The sequence below is a fragment of the Mus caroli genome, chromosome 13 (assembly GCF_900094665.2).
Source record: "Mus caroli chromosome 13, CAROLI_EIJ_v1.1, whole genome shotgun sequence".
Taxonomy (NCBI): domain Eukaryota; kingdom Metazoa; phylum Chordata; class Mammalia; order Rodentia; family Muridae; genus Mus; species Mus caroli.
The window spans coordinates 26517227-26532654 of NC_034582.1; the positions used below are offsets into that span (position 1 = coordinate 26517227).

Genomic DNA, 15428 nt, shown 5'->3' on the forward strand with positions numbered 1-15428 from the left:
TCAAAATCTGCTAAACAGCCAAGCAAAAAGGAAAAAAAAAAGCAATGTTTGATAAATTTTGACGATATACTGACAGCTGACATGCTTTAAGCGAATACTGTTGGCATTCTTCGTGGTTAAAGCTGCAGAGAGGATTTGAAAGCCTGCAAGGTTGTCTGTCACACAAACCGAGCTCTTTCAGAAATTCCTTAGCCATGGTTCTTGGTTTAGGAAACCCTTTGACTCATGTTCTTTTTACCTTCGTTTTAGCTATTCTGTGCTCCTAGCAACTGCCCTGATATGAACTTAGCAATCTCCATTTCTCGTTGGCTCATTTCTCATTGACTCCATTTCTCAGTGTGAAAAGTCTTCAGCATAGTCATATGTCTCTGATCAACTTTACAGTGAAATGGAGCCTCGTGGGCTTTTTATTTACTTGAAATTTGCATATTTCAATTTGAAAATTGTAAATAAACTTGGCTCTAAAGAAGAGCCCTGGTGTTACTGTTACCCCAACCATATGGCTATTACTGCCATCCAGTACAATAGTGCAGATGTGCTGAACACCTGTGTTTATATCTGGGCGTCTCTGGTGGGAGCTTATGTCCGTAGGTGGTCCATGAGGGAGTGAAGAAATTGAGGAAAGGTTCTCTCTGCCAAAGATATATGAGAGCCACATAGCCTGGAAAAAAAGGAACTGGGTCAGAATGTGGGAAGGGCTCAGTTAGTATCCCTGGATGCTCTCTAGTTCCTGTTCAGTCCCCAGAGGGCAGAAATAATCAAATGCTATGATTATATGTGAATAGGAATTAAGATTCCTTTGGGTCCTAAATAGGGGGTTTCTAACTAAATGTATGGTTTTGTTTTAGTTACTTTTAGTTTTTCTTATTTTGTGGGGTTTTGCTGTCATTGTTTTCACAGAGTCTCACTGTATTGCCCAGACTGGTTTTGAAATTCCCTGCCTCTGCCTCACAAGTGATGGGAATGCAGGGGTGTCCTCTCACCACGGCTTCTAATTTAGTTCAGATTGCTAGCTAGGAGTAGGTGACTCTGTGTGTGTGTGTGTGTGTGTGTGTGTGTGTGTGTGTATGTGTGTGTGTGTCTGTCTGTCTGTCTGTCTGTCTGCCTGTGTGGGTGTGTCTCTCTGTATGAGAGTCTGTGTGTATGTCTGTGAGTGTGAGAGTCTAAGTGTGTATCTGTGAGTTTTTTAGTCTGTGTGGGTGTGTCTGTGAGTGTGTGAACCTGTGTGTGTGTGAGTCTGTATGTGTGAGAGTGAGTGTGTGTGTGTGTGATATTAGATAGTTTGGAATTTCCTTTTTTACTTTGAAACAGGTATGCCTGTTCAGTTTGAGCAAAAATAAATTTGTACAAAATCAGTGGCCATAGGACTGACATAGAAAACATAAATCTCCCACATTCTCCCAGCTTACCCACGAAAGTGGTAGCATGTGAAGAAGGCAGGGTTACTGGCTTCCATTGTGTAGCTCACCTGCCAAGGTCTGTTCTCCCACTGGGACCAGAAGTATCAGCTGTGGTGTCATGCTGTGTACAAGACTTGAGTCTTGCTACCCTCCTGTAAGAAGGCGTCCCTATGTCCAAGGTGTCAGCTTGCATCCAGTTTGCCAATTTGTCTTCAGATCTCATTTTAAAAAAAATCTAATATGACAAAAATTTTATCCTGGTCCTGTCTGTCCATGATGGCATTTCCCTATGTTCAGCAGGACTCCCCTAAAGTGTAAGGCTCAGAAGCATGTCTTTCACAGGGACTGACCTCAGGTTCTCAAGGCAGTGACAGGACACCAACATTGTAGCTCTGCACCTGAAAAGCTATGTAAAAAGGAAAGCTGTGCCTTACCCACTCAGGATGTCTTTATCCTCAACTCTCTATCCTGTAATTAAGGAGGCAGCCCATTGCCAGCCAGCATGTCTTTACATTTCTGGGATCCTAAGACATAAGGAACAGATGCACAGATTAAAGCTAGGAAGCATTTTCACACCACATAGACTTTCCACTTTCACCAAGTGAAACTTTTGTTGTTCCCGGCTGCACCCTTGTAACAAAGACACTTAACCAGGAAAGTTGAGAAGTACTTCATTTTTCACTGCTCCTGAAAAGAAACACTCAAAGTGTTCAACAGCAAATTAGGGTGGGAAACAAAAATATCCACAGTCCTGAAAAAGAAATCAAGAACTAACTATATCACCATTGATTAAAAGAAAAATTACATTGAAAATCCAGAAGCTACTTTCTGGTTCATACGTGATGTAACTCCTGAGTCTTTGACCTTTGGAAAATTCCAGTTAATCTCATTTTTAAAGTTGGTTGGATAGGAGAAAGCCTGGAGTGCTTTAAGCCCTGAGATCTCACAAGAAGGTTTCAGCACAACTCTCTGAAGGAGTTTTGGCAGGGCCTCAAGACTCGTTCATCTGGCACCTCTGTCTGGCCATCTGGGCAGAATGGGGCATATGGGTGGTGTTAGTGTAGTTTTTCCAAATAATTCTGTACACCATGGTAGTGGATCACACTAATTACTCTGCTGTTGAATTGAAAGTTGTGGCTCCCCCAGAGGCTTTGTTCTGTGACTAGGTTACCTATAACACATCCATTTTAAGCAGAACTTTGAGACGGCTCCCTCCGCCTCTGTTTCTATAATCCTTTGCTGCCTGGTCCTCAATCACTTCCCCACCTCCCTGTTAGCCTCCCACCCTGGAAATAATTACTGTGCTAAGGTACAATCCTCGAAAGGCATTTTTCAGGCTAACCATGAAGTAAAGTAATAAAAAAATAATATAATGATAAATATGTACACTGTGTTTTCAATTTTTCATTTTTACTGAATTTCTGCTTTTTCCATGAAGCAATTCTTCCTGTGTGTTACCATATTTTTCAGACCTTGGATATTTTATGCTTCGATGTTTTCTCTCTATTCAATGTGATATGTACCCATCCCATTATCAGCTAGAAATGTAGGTGAATGGACAAGCATGAATGTTATACTTCCTTCAGATAAACAATAGCTTTCCCAGGCCCTATGGACACAGAGCATTCTTACAAAATTTCATTTAAAAACAAAGAAAATTAAAATTTTACATCTGCAAAAGATATACCCTTGGTAGCTGATAAGCTTCATGGAAACTTCATTTTAGGAAAAAAAAAAAAATGTCAGTGATTGCTATTCGCTCCGTCATGTCATTTTGTGTTTCAGATCTGTTGAACTCTAATTGTTCCTGCTGCTAAGTGTCTCCAATTTGCAAGCATGCATTTGTTTAGAATACATTCAGAAGGAAGTTTGCTTTTCTTTTTTCTGTTTTTGAACGAAAATGTCCAGACCTTGGTTACAGCTCCAGCTTTCTGTAGAGTTCAATCCTCCTCAGCTGCCTGATGGAAAAATGACCAGCCATGGTGGGACAAGTCAACATGCCGATAAATAGCCAGGAAAAAGTCAGTAAGCACCATGCAGCTTCCTAGGCCCTTGCTATACATAAATAGGCTGATAACTACTGGCTCTGAAGTTGCCAGCATCCTTTCCAGTAAATATCATCTCAAGCCAGAAGCTCTGTAAGTCAAGTAGATTATGAGTCAAAGGCGTAAAGACACCAAGTGCAGCACTCTATCTGCCCTGCCCCCCCCACTCCACCCCCACCCCCCGCATGGGTCTTGGCCTGTTTGAAGAGAAATAGAGTACCAATTAACTCTTGAAGGATCCCGGGATGCTTCTCAGGCCTGAGATTAGTCAACTTCCCACATCACATAGGCAGGGGACCTGTGACATACTTAGTTGATGGTCTATAGCTTCAGAATTTCCTTAACGACTTGTAACACAATAACCTTTCCCTTGAAAGGTATCTGCTTCTAGCTGATTCTTCCAGGAAGCAATTTACCACACCCCGACAAAAACAAAACAATCAAATAAAAAAAATTAAATAAAACATTTTTTTCTATACAAAATGTAAACTTTCCACTTGCTAATTCAGAGAGATCTGCAGTGCGTGCACATTGCAGCAATTCAAATCAAACTCTTCACTTCCAAGAATATGGACTGAGACATTTTGTTGTTTTGTTTTGTTTTGTTTTGTTTTGTTTTGTTTTGTTTTGTTTTGTTTTTTCAAGGCAGGGTTTCTCTGTGTGCCCTGGCTGTCCTAGAATTCACACTGAAAAACAGACTGGCCTCAAACTCAGAGAGATCCCCCTGTCTCTTCTCCTGAGTGATGGGATTAAAGGTGTGCACCACCAGTGCCAGATCCTGAGGCTTATATGAATGACATTGTTTATTTTCTACGCATTAGCTCTTACTCTCTTTACATTAAGCCAATCTTCCATCAAGACAGAGAACTGTAAATAATAACTGTAATAGTTTCCCAGAATGTAATCTTGGATATCAGGAGAAAATAAATGAAAAAAAAATCTCGTTTGATTGATTTGTTTGTTTGTTTATGATCACATTTTGTTGTTTGGTCACTGTTTACTATTGGGGCTGGCTAATCCAAATCAGTTTGCCTCATGAAAAATCTTAGAGGAAAATCTTTAACAACTCAGATAATAGCCACCGAAACACTGAAGAATCTGCTTGTTTTTCAGGCATGTTTAAATTAGCAAATGTTGTGTGGAACCAAATGAAGGACCAGACTTCTGGCTAAGTTCATGGGAAAACTTAGTTGTGTAAGAAGGATTGGAAGGTAGAAATTATACCACGCAGAAGGCTACTGTCACAATTAATCTCTTTACAATGGGTCTTTATTACTTTAAGATGTTGAATGTCCCATAGCCATCAGTCTTCAAGATGTCTAACATGATGAATCTATTCACAGTGGAAAATGTAATAACTTACATGATTTGCATACTCCTTATGGAGGCTTGTTGAAACACAAAAAGAGAAATATTTGAAGTAGATATAGATGTTGCTCAGTATTAGAAGACTTACCTTAGCATCATCCCTGCTTGTGATTCCGCTAACGGCACTACAAAATCAAAGTCATTTCCCTTTTCTTAAAAAAAGGAAATCAAGATTGGTACATGTAACGTCACAGCAAATCACTCTGTCAAATATACACTATAATGGCTATTTTTGTAAATTGGCGACAAGTTATTCAAATATATTTTAAAACTGCATGTAGATGCTAAGAACCTAATAACTTTCTAGTGTGTTGGACTACACTTACAATACCAGCACTTGAAAGACTGAAGTATTGAGGCAGAATAGCTACAAGTTCAAGGCCAGCTTGGGATTCAGAGTTCCAGATCAGTCTAGACTGAAGAGCGAGACCCCGTATCAAAATAAATAAATAAATAAATAAATAAATAAATAAATAAATAAGACGAAAAGACTAATTATTTCACATTAATTGCCTTAGACTTATCAGAAATGTGACACATTTCATGACATTTAGAGAACCGACGTCATTTGGGATCCTCATGTTTCTTTAGAGAATTATTTCACAGAATCAAAGCTTTCCACCTATACTCAGTATTTTTTTGGCATAAAAATTAATGGAAACATCAGCTTAACTTTTATAAGTCCAGGAGCTCTTAATATTCTTAAATAGAAATAGAAATAAGAAATGTTTCTAAATAGAGAAGCAGGTTAGGAAGTAAAAACACATCATCTAGTGAACTATTTATTCAACAAAACCTTCACAATTCGCTTACTTAGATATGGAACAAATATATAGAAAGCTACTGAGTAACTCTGATCAATAAACTCATGTTGCCACAGTATGTCTTAGCATATCTTTAATATTGCTGCCAATGATACATTGCTTCTGATCATTGTGATTAATAAAGGCTTTCAATTCCCGAGAAACAGAGCTAGACAGCTTCTCAATATTCACCAGAGTGTGGAGTCCCAAGTATTAAACTCTCCATGTAGTTTGGTTAGGGTCCCTTTGTGTGTTTTAAACCAGGGTAAACATACTGCACACCCTAGTGGCCAGTCGAGGGATGTACCTTCTCCATGGGGCTATCTTCCATGGTGGCCACCAAAATATGCTACAAAGCCCTAGCAGCCATTTTGACCTTTTGTGACGGTGGAAAACATCAACTTGCCATCCTTTCTGGGTAAGGAATTCATCTCCAGGTCATGAAAACTGGGAATTGCCTTCGCACCCTCTATTTCCAAAAGATATCATTTCAATATTGAGGCGAGAAAAGCTATGGCACACTCAAAACTAGCTGACACGATACAAGCTTGAATTATTGGTAAACAAGTGAAAGGGAGAGAGGGATGGAGGGAGAGAAGGGAAGGGAAGAAGAAGAAGTTTCAAGTTTCCCTCCCCGTCCCCCTCTCCCTCCCTCTCTTCCTTCCCCTTCCCCTCCCCCTCTCCCTCTCCCTCCCCCTCTCCCTCTCCTTGCATCTCCTTTCTTTTTCCTGTCTTCCTTCCGTTTCTTATTTTAAGCAGAGCCCATTTTCCTAAGATCAGAAGTTCTTTCTTTTCAAAACTCTAACAGATGTCTGTGACTGCTCATACCATGAGTGCAAGCACACAATACACTCACAGGCACATACAAGCTCACATGCACACACACACACACACACACATAAATGCACATTGTGCACATTCCACATGCATATACTCATGTGCATATGTGTTCATTCATTTGTGCACTTTTTATCTACATACATTTATACATATGTATGTACACATACAAAGACATACATACGCAGGATCACACACCAAGCACACACACACACACACACACACATGCTCAAAAAGATAAAAAATTTAAAAAGAATTTGGAAGTAGCAGCTCCTACAAAAAGCTCAATAGGTAAACAGAGGCAAACTCTACTGGAAATGAGCCTAGGTGGTGGATGTCAAGAGCTGTGGGGTCTCAGGGCCTTTAGGGTGTTTAGATTCTATTTTATTTAACCACGTTGTAGCCTACCTTGCATCCTTCTGTCATAATTTCAATATTTATTCCCTAGAATTTTGGGGCCTTCAGCACAACCCCATGTGAAAAGAGTCTTGATGGTGGGTTCCAACTTTCTTTTTAATTAACTCCATTTCTAATAAACATATTTCATTTTGTGGCTCATCCTAAGAAGATTGTTCAATGGTTCTTTGCCTTCGACATCTGTTCAGATCAGAGGAATATGTAACTAGAGAATTGTGTTTGGGAAGGTTTGGGCTTCCTGACCGCAGTGTTAGCTTCGATCCGAAAGTGAGTTGACAGCTTGCATTGGCCAGTCTGTAGGCCCACAGGCCCGCTGCTCTCTTAACTTTAGTGCCTCTTGCTGCCTCTCTTATGAGAAAAGGGTTCTGAAGGAACACTGGTGTATTCTGCCTCATGCTTGGGATAAACTAATCTGAATCAGGTGAGTTATGAGTTGTTTACAGTTGGAAGTCAGATGTAGAAAGCTGACTCAGAGATCCAATAATTGTACAATCCAACACTGTACGGATGCGCCAGTTTTCTAAGTCATTGAGTTTTAAAAGAGAACTAACTGGAGAGGGTGGCTCATACCTAGGCTCTTCTGTCGTTTGTTTCACGGCACTGTTTAGGAGCCCTGCCTGTTCCAGGCACACTGCAGATGATGGTCTGTCCTCTGTCCTGTAAGCCCGCCTTGCATTTGCAGGAGACACAGTTTTGAAATTCTAGGAATTAATTTCTTTTGGACAGTGTGTAAATTCAGCTGTGGGTTGAGTCTGCAAATTGTAAAATACACCGTGAAGCAACACATCTCTGTTAAAATGAAATGACAGCTCTGGGCCCCACCCTGGAGAGGGTAAGTCACAAAAGGTGCTTCTGTTTTTATTCATACTCTGAAATACATTTCTTTAAAAACACATTTTAGATTTATTATTTGACACCGAGAGAACCCCCTCAGACATTCTAAAATTTATTGATCACAGGAAAGTAGATGTGATAATAGGAAATACTAAAAAGAAATTAATTTTATTTGGGGGTATTTTGTAAAAATAGTAAACACTGTAAAAAGTCCAATTTATTCAGACTTATTTACAACAGCCTAGGCTTCTAAATACACTATAACCTTAGAGCTATTTATTTTATAAAATACAATATGATATAATAATATAGTCAGGCCAAAGCTTAGCATACTACTGCAAGAGAGAGGAAAAAACAATAATTATAATAATAATAAATTAAAAATTAAAAAGAAAGAAAGGTGCTGCATTTGCCACAGTGTGGTTTACTTTTTAAATTAAACACATTCACTTTTACACAATGAATGAGTTTTTCCTAACCATTTGCTAAAAGGGGAAGAATTTAATGATTTTATTTTTCACTAGATTAGCTATTCTGAATAGCCATTCAAGATTAAATATATACATTTCCTGTGCTGCATGCTAATTCTACTTTGAAAATGTTTATGTTAAAGAAATAATAAACTCGTTTTCCTTTATTTTTTATTGAATTTAATACATCTTTTAAGCAGGTTAGCCTCCGAGGGTTATGAATCTCAATGAGATATATTGGAAAATGCTTTTTATAGTCTATGAAAAGCCATATAAACAAAAGGTATTGCGATTATTATATGGAGGGCACATCTTAGATATTGAGTTTCAAATTTATAACCAATATTGTGTGAAAATGATTATCATTCAACCTGTATATGTATATTCAAAGTAAGAACATTTTGCTAGGCAATATTTGCATAACTACGATCCCCCACCCCAAATGAACTTCTTTAACTATGAGATAAGACATAGGAGGTAAAGAAAACAAGGTTCACCCTCAGCCCAAAAGAAGAAAAAAAAAAGTTTATACTGAAAGTAGATCCTATTTATGGATTACAGTAAGCCTTTTCACTCCAGAATCCAAATATCTTTATATTTTCATTTATTTTTATCTAAAGGCATGATTTTTGACAGCTTAAGGCTATTTATATAAGAAATAGCTCATTTCATAACACTTTTATTAAAATGTGCAGATGAAGTTGTTTTTTTTTAAATCGCTCATAAAAAGAGCCAACATTTTTCAAGAAGTTACTTTTTGTTCCCCAAGAGACCTTTGCTTCGCATAATGATGGTGTTTTGTTCTTTTTGAGGTGACTCCACATGCACTCTAAACCTGTCAATTACCTGGTAGCAGAAACCAAGTCAAGGGATGGAACCTCTGGAGGTTAAGAAAGGGACCTAGATCCAGTTTACTTAGAACACACAGTGGGACCTGATTTGCCCTTGCTCCTTTGAAGAGTCGAATTAAAGAAGTTCTCTCCAGTAACCAAATCTATTAAATATATAGAGATCACCCAGCCACTCTAAAATTCCCTTTTAATAGGTATATGCAAAATGTTTAAAGTTTACCCTCTCTTCATAGTTTTAATTTAGCAGCAACCAAAGACGCGCATCCACAGGATGAAATCGAAAGTCAGCTGTGAAGTCTAAATTCTCTAAGCTACATGTGTAATTTTAATTTTGCCAAAATTGTGTTTTTATACAATTCCACTGAGACATTTTGACTGTCCCGCAATACACGATCCACACAATGGTAGATTATTAGAACAATGTGGTTTGGCAGCTCGAGAAAATTAAAAAGTTTCGCCGTCAGCTTTTGTGTCCCTGAGTAAAAAACGCTTGGAGAACGTGTGTAGTGCCATGACTTGTACCAACCTCAGCGGGACAGGATGCTGAAATAAGCCCTGCTTCTTAATATTAAACGGATAGAAATCAGGGCCCGTGCGTTTTATGAAGAGCTGTTAAGTGGTGGCAGCTCCTTCTTTGGCTGGCGTTTGGCAGGGCTACGAGCCTGTCACCGAGTCCCCAGGCGGAGAGGAATCCGTGTGGACCGAGTGAGGGCTCTGCAGTCTCAGGGAACAGCTGAAGCCAGACTAACTCAGAGCCAGTCTCCTGCGCCTACAGCTGACTCGGCACTGGCTTTTCTTCTTTTGCTGTAGTTGAAACTGAACCGCTGCACCGCTGAGAAAATGCCATGAAAATATAACCCGCCGCATTCCAGGAAAATAAATAAGCAAGGCCACCCAAATTTTCAATTAGTGCCGCAGCCGCATGCAGGAAATGGCATGCGATCCGTCCAAGGCGCCCTAGGCCGTGGAGGGGCAGTGGGGACAGGAGAGGGCGGGAGGCTGTGACAGTACCTTTCACCCTAGCCCACACCTCTTGGCTTCCTGGGAAGAAGCACCTGAACTTCCTATATCCTAGCATAAACTAGTGCCAGCCCGGCCTGTGTGAGTCGCCCGAAACGGAAACAGAGCAACGTTCCCGGCAGTTGATAAAAATTGTAAAAGAGCTTTTGATTTCAGGTGTCAGACTTTAAATCTGGTTGTTTCTTCCCGGCTGGCTACTGCTTACCCAAATGCCGCAGGCAGCCTGGGAGGCCACTGTTTTTAGACTGCAGGGTGCAGGACTGTTGCTGCGCTCAGGGTCTGCCAGACTTCTGCAGTCAGCAGGGGATGGAATGGTATCTGACATCCCTGCGAAAGTGAGAAGTCAGCTTTGGAAACTCTTCTCCTTGGTGGCATTTGTCTGAAGTGTTCAAATCTCTGCTTTGAAGGCCTGGATTCTTCCCAGGCTCTCCAGGGTTTTGCTTCTGTATCCGGCCCTGCTTTCTGTTTCACTTCACCACCCTTTGCATTTTCCAGCTCACCATGCTGAAGTTGGTCAGGAGAGGATGGCTTTTCGGTGGTGTGGTGCTCTTTCCTCCACAAGACAGCTATTTTTTTTTTTTCTGAATGAATCCTACCAGTTATGTGGGGATAATGGTTTTAAAACCTAGAACTAGACTAACGAACGTTTTTTGATCTTCATCCTTAGGGAATTGATAAACAAAAAGCAAATCGACACAGTCTGGCTTTTTTTTTTTTTTTTTTTTTTTTTTTTTTTTTTTTTTTTTTTTTTTTTTTCAAAAAAAAAAAAAAATGAACTAATTGAATCCCTCTTGCGGTTAAGGAAAATCTGCTAGTAATCTCATACCCGTTATTGTGTGGGGCAGAAAAGAAGCACCCAGAATANTTTTTCCTTTAAATCAAGAAATGAACTAATTGAATCCCTCTTGCGGTTAAGGAAAATCTGCTAGTAATCTCATACCCGTTATTGTGTGGGGCAGAAAAGAAGCACCCAGAATAAGCCCTACTTCAGCTGAGCATCAAGTATGACATTCACATTGTACATTGTTCTCGTGTGACTTTCGATGCCGTGAATCTGTGGTAATAAGCAGGAAAGCCTTTAAAATGGTATGTGTCTCCTCACGCAGACTGCATGAGAACAAACCCTCCCTGTGCATTTCTTCTTAACTGGCTTCTTTTAGTTCATAACATTTTCTTGGCAAATCAACTGCTTTGTTGGGTCAGAAGGGCGACCATTTCCTTTTTGCAGTAAAATTCAGAATTTCATCTTTGTACAATGTGGCAGCACTTCCTCTAATTGAATTCTAGTGGTTTTTTAAGTTGGTTCTTTACAAAATAAGGAAGGGGGCGGGAGCCTTCCCCATTTACATAGTTTCATTTCCAAACATGCATGCCTTTAGATGTAGCAGGTTGTAGAGTCTGGAGCCACAGGCAGATCAAGATTAGTATCCTGCAGTAAGCCAGGAGCTCAGCCACAAAGCTCTGTGAGACAGTCTGCCAGGGGCAGCCTCCTTAGCCTTGGCTCTCTGGCCTGCCTCCCTCACTGCCTCTCTTTATGTGTCCTGTTGTCTCCGTTTCCTTCACTGTCACAATACATCATCGAAACGATTTCTAGGAAGTTATCTAACAAATAAGCACCAGGTGTACACTTTATCCATAGGATTTAACTTATTTATCCAGCAAATGGCTCTAAGCACCACGCTTGGTGAGCTCTCAGAAATATAGAAACTACACTAGCACATCTCATATGAATAACAACACCCCACACACACACACACACACATACTCAACTCCAAGTAACCATGAGGCAAAAGTTTGGTCTCCATGTCAGAGCTGGAAGAGACCTTGATACCTGTAAACCAAATCTTTGATTATACATGAGAAAGTTAAGACTGAGAATAACAAATTGATGTGATCTGCTGGTTCACCTAGCATCCTTTCTGGGTGACATCACTATCCAAATCTTCTATTTATACCACAGTGGGTAAACTTGCTCAAATGTATCCTCTCCAGGAGTCTTCTCCCTCTGAGAGAATTACACCACCATTCTACTCAAGACAGCTGATCTGTGGCTTATTTCAACAACATAATAGGAACAGAAATGGTCTGGTCCCTATGTCATCATATCCTCTCTGTCAGGACACCCCAGTGACCCAGATAAAGGCTGCTTTCTCTGCCTAGCTAGGTTCTGTGATCAAGAATACATGAGATGAAGTCAGGAAGCGAAGGATGGAGCTTGAATGAGCAAGAAGTTGCTGCTATAAGCCCCTGGGATTTTATAGTGGTCATTGCAGCAGGACACAGCTCAGCAGATGGGTCCATCACTGTCTTGCTGAATGGCAGCAGTTACTTACTCTTCTGTAAATTTTAACTGAGGAGAAGTCATGATGGACAAAGTGCCCTTTAGGGCTATTTTTATTTTTGCGGTGTTGAGGATAAACTCAGGACCTTGCATACATGAAACAAGCAAGCTATTACTGAGCTATAGTGATTCTAGGTTTTTATACTATGTTCTCGAGGGAAGTTTGTGGAAAGGAGGTTTTGACTGCTCTGTTCTGGTGCCTTAGGATGGTCTGGTTTCTAGAAGGTGAGCCCAGGTGGCCAGAAGCCCAACTGGAAGGCTGTGAATTCTTCTGCCCAGAAAACACGCCTTGAAGTGCTTTTATTTAACAGAATTTTAGCAGAATTGGCTGCCTAAGAGGGAAAGATTCTCCAGAAAGAATGGAAGGGAGATAGACTTTCTCTCTTGGGACATTCTTGGATCTTAGGAAATGGTCCTTTGCAGTAATAAGTGGTGATGGGAGACATTGTCTGGAAAGGGTCTGACAGTAATCAAGGAATTAACTCAATGCTAGAAGCATTGTTTGGTATGTGCAAGGCCCTGGGTTCAATCCCCACTGCTACTTTTAAAAAGCCCCCAAAATGGCTTGCAGTTCCTTTCATTCTTATTGCTCCTTCCAGGAGCATGTGCCCTTTAATAAAGAACAAAGCTGTAACCCAAAGAATTTAACCATTATGTATGCAATTACACTTACTAGATTAGGCTAAGTGTCTTTTTGTGCTTTCCAAGCAGGGGCAAGCAGCTCTGAATTGCCTGCAAGTGTCTCCTGTTGGATTTCAGCAACAGGGTTGCTGGTGTATTGGAACTGGTCACAGGTTCAGATAGTCTATGTGTGTTCTCAACCCTGAGCACAAGACAGCCAAGGGCAGGGTAACCTACCAAGTTCCTAACACAAACAAGCACGTACCCAATACCTATTGGAGAGTAAATTAATCATATCTTCAGATTTCACTGCTCTTCATGTTTAGAAAATGTGACCATTTTATATCATGAAGGGATTGTGATTATAATTTTTGATTTTAACAGGCAGCAAAGAGTTAGAATTCTTGCCAAAATTTGCCCAACAAAAATGAGAGCCTTTACTGACAAACAAGTCAGATTCCTCTTTTTATAGTAATAGCTCTCAGCTTTGGACTGTGCATCTTCCAGTCGTACATGTAACCAAATGTGCCGTTCAGAATCCACTGATGGCTAAATAGTTCAACAATTGGATAAAAACAGTGGATCATATGGAATTGCTTCATAAACCACAGCTTACTTTAGCCCTGTGCTCTACAATGATATTTATAACAATTTGCATTTTATCTTTCTTTCCCATAGGCATCTATGGAAGCTCAGCAATCATACACAATGGCCTTAGACACGGAGACAATCCTCTACTGGAGGAGCCTGCTCCTTAGAGTAGTTCTCTTGACAAGGAATTCGCCAGCATCTTGATAACATGGAAACGCCCCGCTCAGGATGATGCATCTGGGTAGCCCAATATAACGATGTTAGGAGATAACTGATTTACTAGCTTAAATGTAGCCAAAATAGAGTGTGAACAACCAAGCAATAGACATTGTGTACAGCAGGTATCTGTTGCTCTTATCACTCACTAAAGGCAGTACTGATATGCCCAGCAAACGGGTTGGGGAACCCCCTGATGATATACTGGTTTATTCTGCTGTGCCAGCATCACTCTGGGCAGATGAACAGTACCAGTTTGTTGTGCCAAACCAATGTAACACATTCTACTCGCTGGCATGGTGGGGTTTGATTCAGCGCAGGCTCCTCACGCATTTGCTTCCTGCTTTTCCCATGGTAAATGGGGCTCTACCATGCTCTCTCCAGTGTGGTCATCATTGCTGCTTTCCATTATTGCTGTATTTGGCAAATGAAGGTATCTGCTGCCCCTTCTGTGCACAAGGCAGAGGGCTCAGTGCTAATTGTCCAGAGGCTGGGGGGAGGTGGGGGGCATCCGGCACTTTCTTTTTTCCTTCCACGTCTGGATATCCTCCCACCTACCACCCTCCTGATGAAACACACACCAAACCATAACCTATTTAGAGGTTGTGGCACTTGGCCATCTTCAATATAGCCGTCCACTCTGAATTTAAATTTGTCACCATTCTCCTTAGAGGGAATGAGAGGGAAAATGAATTTAATTTAGTATAAAAAATAAACATTTCTGGGCTCTGGAAACGTCTGCGGTGTTTTAAGAGCTGTTATCATTAATCAGTCAGGCATGTTTACCCAGCCCCAGGATTGCTTATGCAACGGAACCGCAGGCCCCGGCCCTTCAGTGAGCAATGGCCACCAGCATCCGCGGCAAAAGAGTATGTTCATAGCAATCACAGCGCTCCTGACTGCTCAGACATGTGGCCTCTTTCAGAGTGTGCTCTCTGTGGCTGAGAAACAGTGACATAAGACATAGAGGGGACCACTGTAGAGCCTGTTTTGTACCATTGCTACCATTGTAAGATGTTTGCTACAGTTTTGGCTAGCACACTTTCTTGTGGTCATACTTCATACTAATTTATCCTGTTATAATTTTGAGAGGTAATGTCTTCAGTATGAATTGTCTTTGGCGTAGCTGCAAAATAGCCATGGTATTATCATCAGCCAATTCTCACTACACAAAGGAGAGTATGTGTCCTTTGTGGTAATTAAGGGGGAAGGTAATTAAGGTGTCAGCAAAGTCCAGGGACAACACTCTAGCATCCATAGTTTCTCCCAGAGGAATGGAAGTTGGGGGCGGCAGGGCTCATGAGCATGGCAACTTGAACACACTCCTTCACTGCACATAGGGAACCTTCCTAAGAAAAGTGGCAGAAATGAAAGCCCACAAAGAAATCATGAGACCATCAAAAGTAAGCCATTTATCTAAGTGCAAATATTCATTCATTCATTCATTCATTCATTCATTCATGTAATAATCATTTGATTTCCAGTTAGGTGTTGGACTTGGTTTTAGACCACTGATAAACCCACAAACAAAGCAAAATTCTTTCCTGTCCATGTGGTATAAACATCTGAGCGATGCAGCCACAACCATCAGACACATGTTTAACATAATACCCA

At 40.6% G+C, this 15428-nt stretch overlaps 1 long non-coding RNA gene across 1 annotated transcript; it reads right to left on the reverse strand.

Moving 5' to 3' along the window:
• Nucleotides 1-505: 505 nt before the first annotated feature.
• LOC115032937 lies at nucleotides 506-10432 on the reverse strand. Its single transcript, XR_003838586.1, has 3 exons — nucleotides 10251-10432; nucleotides 1835-1924; nucleotides 506-661 (listed from the first exon to the last, which is right to left on the reverse strand). It is a non-coding gene; the product is annotated as an uncharacterized LOC115032937 (long non-coding RNA).
• Between the last annotated feature and the right edge of the window lie 4996 nt (nucleotides 10433-15428).